The sequence below is a fragment of the Tetrao urogallus genome (assembly GCF_951394365.1).
Source record: "Tetrao urogallus genome assembly, chromosome: 26".
Taxonomy (NCBI): domain Eukaryota; kingdom Metazoa; phylum Chordata; class Aves; order Galliformes; family Phasianidae; genus Tetrao; species Tetrao urogallus.
Window position 1 is genome coordinate 1,683,699 of NC_136839.1, and position 5,121 is coordinate 1,688,819.

The window sequence follows — 5,121 nt, forward strand, 5'->3', positions numbered from 1 at the left end:
AAATGACTATTCAAATGATTTCCTATGTACAGTGTCTGGAGCGGATCCCTCCCGCAGGACGTTACAAATAGTTGACAAATAGAGCAGAGGAAACAGTAAAATGCTGTTTGACTTTGAGAAACAAGCGATTATCGAGGCAATAAAATAAGTCTAAAAATTCCTAAAGTTCTTCCCCCACCTCCTCCGGAAAGCTGATTTCAAGGGCCCTTCCCGTATCAACGGCATCCATCGAGGCTTTGTATTAAAATGCTATTACAAGAGGTAGAGGGGCAGAGATAGATTATATTATATATTATCTAGATTATATATAATCTAGAAACATTAATGTTCAGGAAACGGTCGGCAGAAAAGAGAATGAAGTCAAAGCAGAGCGTTCTGTAATAATAATAATTAGAAGAGCTCTTAATTCATATTCCCCTCCTCTGAATGCGTAAGGTGATTAATTTAAAGATAAGAAGGCGAGAAGGTATAAATCAAGGAAAGCAAGAGAAAAAGCATCATGTACTGTTGTAGAGGTGTGAACAGTAACTCAGAGAAATGAGTTTGGTGTCTTTTCCTCCCCCCAATGTGAACTCTGCGCTGGAAGAACGTGTTATAAAATAATGGCTCCATCAGTGGTGATGGAATGGGGAATTAATGCCAGGGAGAGGAGATCAGAGCCGGGAGGCTCTCAGGGCTTTGCTGTGACTTCCGAAGGGGGAAATTGGAAGAAAGAGCAAAGAAGTAAAAGAAAATATAATAATTCCCATTTGGTAAAGTGTGGATCGTGCATCCCCAGAGCATCGGGTCAGGATCCTTCGTGTCACAAATGCTTATGTATACACATAATTGATGTATGTACAAAATAAAGTTGAAGGCTTACCTTGTAAATTCAGATTTAGTCCTTGGGTGGATGAAATAACAGAATGGAGTGGAATCAATAGGGGCTCGAAAAAAAATGGGGCAACAGCCCGCAAAGAGCGAGTTTAGAGGAGATTAAAGTTCATTGAGAACGAATTCTCTGGGATGAGGAGATGCACGCAGGAGCCAGAATGTCGACAGTAATTTAGCTCCATTTCATTTGAGAAGCACTTAAAGGAGTGGATGGGACCGTATATAAATCCACTGTGCCGGAAATACAATAAAACTTTGCCGTGTTGTTGAACTTCAAACAGTTTACACCAAGTCGGGAGGGAGGAGAGGGATGGGGCGGAATCAGGAAAACAAAAATCCAACACATAAACCAAACCCAACACCAACCCAAAGCCAGCACATAAACCAAACCTAGCACATAAACTAAACCCAGCACCAACCCAAACCCAACATATAAACTTAATTCAAGTATAAACTAAATATAACCCATAAACCAAATCCAGCACCAACCCAAATCCAATGTATAAACTAAACCCAATGTATAAACTAAACCCAACACCACCCTAAACCCATTGTATAAACCAAATCTAACATATAAACCAAACCCAAGACCAACCCAAAGCCAGCACATGAACTAAACCCAATACAAATGCAAAGCCAGCACATGAACCAGATCCAACACCAACCCAAACCCAAAGTAAATCTAACACATAATCCAAACCCAACACCAACCTAAACCCAATGTATAAACCAAATCTAACTTATAAACCAAACCCAACACCAACCCAAAGCCAGCACACGAACCAAATCCAACACCAACCCAAACCCAACATATAAACTAAATGTAACACATAATCCAAACCCAACACCACCCCAAACCCAATGTGTAATCCAAACCCAACATAATAATCCAAAGCCAACACGTAAACCAAACCCATCCACCACCAACCCAAACCCAAGACATAAACCAAACTCAACATCAACCCAAACCCAACACCGCCAACCCAAATCCAACAGCAACAGATCTGCAGGGAACTTCCCCCCGGGAAAACAAACAAATAAACACACATTTAAAAGAGAATAGAAAGAGGGAAAAACTCATCTGGAGGGGAGGAACCGGGGAGCCCAAGTGTTTATTTTCATGTTGTGTGAGGTTAAAGCCCTCCCAAAAGGGGGAAAAGATCGTCTGACCAGGAGTCTTTGGTACAAGAGAAGTTTGTATGCATTTTTTCTATTGCTTTATGAATAATCTTTTTTTTTCCTCCCCCTCTTTGTCACCATTTTGGCACAATGTATGCATATATATGCAGGACCAGGTTTAAATAAATCGTATCCGTGAATGAACTTTTATGGAGTTGACTACAAAACTTTCATTACATCTACATTAGGAGCGTCTAGCACTGCATTCCTGAGGTTGGTAGACACAACGAGTTTGCAGTCGAGCACACGTACCATCCACTAAAGTTATTTCTATCACGTCCACAACACCATTACAATGCTCTGAGTATTTTCTGCTTCCCACGAAGAGGAATAATATTAATAATTATTAAAGAAAAAGAATAACGCTACGTCTACAATTACTGAACCCAAAGTCACAGGGCACACTTGAACTCGTAATGCTAAAAGCTCTTTCCTTCAGACAGGACAGGCAGGAATGCATTTAGAACTGAGCTGCCACTGCTGCAATGTGGGAATGAAGCACACTTTGCCCCCCAACCCCCCCCCCCAGAAAATTGCAAATTGAAAACATAAATAAGGGAAGCCACTCAAGTTAAGCATGAAAAACAAAATTGCACGTGCCATTTAATTTCATGATCGGGTTTAAAATAAATAACAATTAGTTGAAAAGGGAGAGAAAGAGAAAAAGGGGGGTGGGGGGAGAGCAAAACAGAAAAGGAAGAAAAAGAACAACATGCAAGTAAGTGACGAATTAGCTTTAATTCTTGGGCTGGAATCACATTTGAAGGTAATGGGGGTTATTTTTCCCCTTTTTGGATGTCGCTAAAGTTTTTAAAAACATTTTAAATTTAGACGTCAAAGGCAAGTTAGAGCTGTGAGACAGCAAATGGATGTCTCAGCAATAAGAGAACTTCTGCTTGTCAGGGGAATAAGTGCTAAAATAATTAATAGGGTGGAATGGGAGGGCGCTTCCATGAGCATAGATCAGTAAATGTATATATGTGTATATATCCATTACAAACACACTTAACAGAAGAATCTATTGCAGATTATCTAAGGGAAATGGCACCGAGCCTCCAGATCTCATCACTGATTTCTTTGTGACTTACTTAGACGCTCACAAAGCCCTGCTTTTATTAAAATATGGTGATAGCAGCTGTTTTTCACAGCTCCCATTCATCAGCATTAGCTTTTGGGAGTATTTGGTGTCCGCTCCGAAGGAGTCATGCAGATATTCCCAAGCAGAGCATGCTACAAACGGGAGGCTCTTGGTGCATTTATAAGAGAAAGAAGAAGAAATTGCCCCCAAACCCTCTTTCCTTCCTGCCCCCCGCCTCGTTTTGCCCCGTGGGAGTGGGAGGCAGCTCGGCGTGGGCTCTCTCTTTTTTCTTCCTCCTATCCATCAAACCTAAAAGATACTCAGCAACGCACAGAAAAGTGCGCTGTGACGTTTCTTAACCAGCACTGCACACACACACACAAAAAGGGGGGGGGAAGGAGGGGGAGGAAGGAGGGAGGGATGTTGGGTAAGGAGACATCGGTGGGGGGGAAATAGAAAACGCTCGACTCGTTCGTACCCCGCCAATAAACCACCAATAAGAATTACTAAAAATCCCCTGCCCTCCGTTGGCTGGGGCTGCATTGAAACCCTTACAGCAGCACCGTGTCTTCCCTCTCTCTTCCTTCCTTCCCCCCCCCCCCTCCTCGACTTCCATTCCCCGCATCCCCCGTCGGGGTCCGTCGGCTCCGTGGCCTCAGGGCGGCGCTCGCTGGCCGGGTTCGGCCCCGGCTCCGCGCTGCCTCCGCACCAGCGCTGCCATCCGCTGTGCGGCCTTTGTTTCCTTCGCCAAACATTTTAACCGAGCTTTTTTTTTCTCTCTCTCTTTTTTTTTCTTTCTTCTTCTCCCCTCCACTTTCCTTTCATTATTATTATTATATATATATATTTTTTTAAGTGAAAGAAGGGAAAAGGAAAGAGAGAAAAGACGTTTGCGAATAAAAATGAGACATTTTGCCTTAAAGAAAGCGACGATCAAAGTCGTTTCCCTGCAGCCCGCTCCCCAGGGGATGCCCTCAGACACGATCTAAGCAAAAGGCTTTGTAACGTCGGGAATTCCAGGCTGGGAATGCTCGGGTTGAGCGTGCGGACCCGAAGGTGAGGGCAGCGAGGTGTGCCGAGGGACAGAAGGGATCCCGAGTCCTGTTTAGATGTGAAAGTGGCATCAAACGCGACCCTAGAGAAAAAGGGAAGCGGAATCCCGAGGGAAAATTTCCCCTCGGGGCAAGAAAACACGAAGTGGAGGGCAGTCGGAGCCCCTCGGCCCGGCCCTCCCCATCAGGACTGGCCTGGATGCTTTGCTTCACCACTCTTCCACCACCCCTAAGGGCTCGCCGTTCCCAAATCACGGTGTGCGACCGTCCGGATTCGTCCTGAGATCAGGGAGAGCCGCAGTCAGAAAGAAAACCCCGAGATATTGGATCCCGCTGCGCCCTGGAGCCCCTTCCATCGGCACCCACTTCCCACACAATGAAGAGAAACCAAACCGTGCGAAATCCTCGGGGAGAAACAGAAAAAATCCGGACAAAAATCCCTTCGGTGCCGGAGAACCCAATTAATAAGAAGAAAAAGGAGGGGAGGGAATCGATCACACCTATCTCAGTAATTCTATTTCTTTGCAGGGCGAACTGGAAATGCGGATGGTGTGCAGAAGGGAAACGATCCCACAGCTCAGCTAGGGAACACGTAATGTTCCCCATACAGCCGACCCCAATTTGGGGTGATCTGAACCGTCTCAGCTCCAACCCGCGGCTCTGCACCGAACCCGGCATCGTGCGCTGAGATGGGGAGGGCGGGGGGGCGCTTCACTTACAGAAATATCATTTAATTAATCCACAGATGCGGCAAGGCTTCTAAATTAATCGAATAAGCCTTGAAGTCGCAATAGGAGCTTTGGGTGAAGCGCTTAAGGCCGAACATCGAGAAAGAATTCAGGTAAAAGGGAGGTGGAAACGTTGGGTAGCGTTAAAAAGTTGGCAAAATACATCCTGCAAACCTGCAGTCGGATACGAGCATCTACTTATCCGACATGA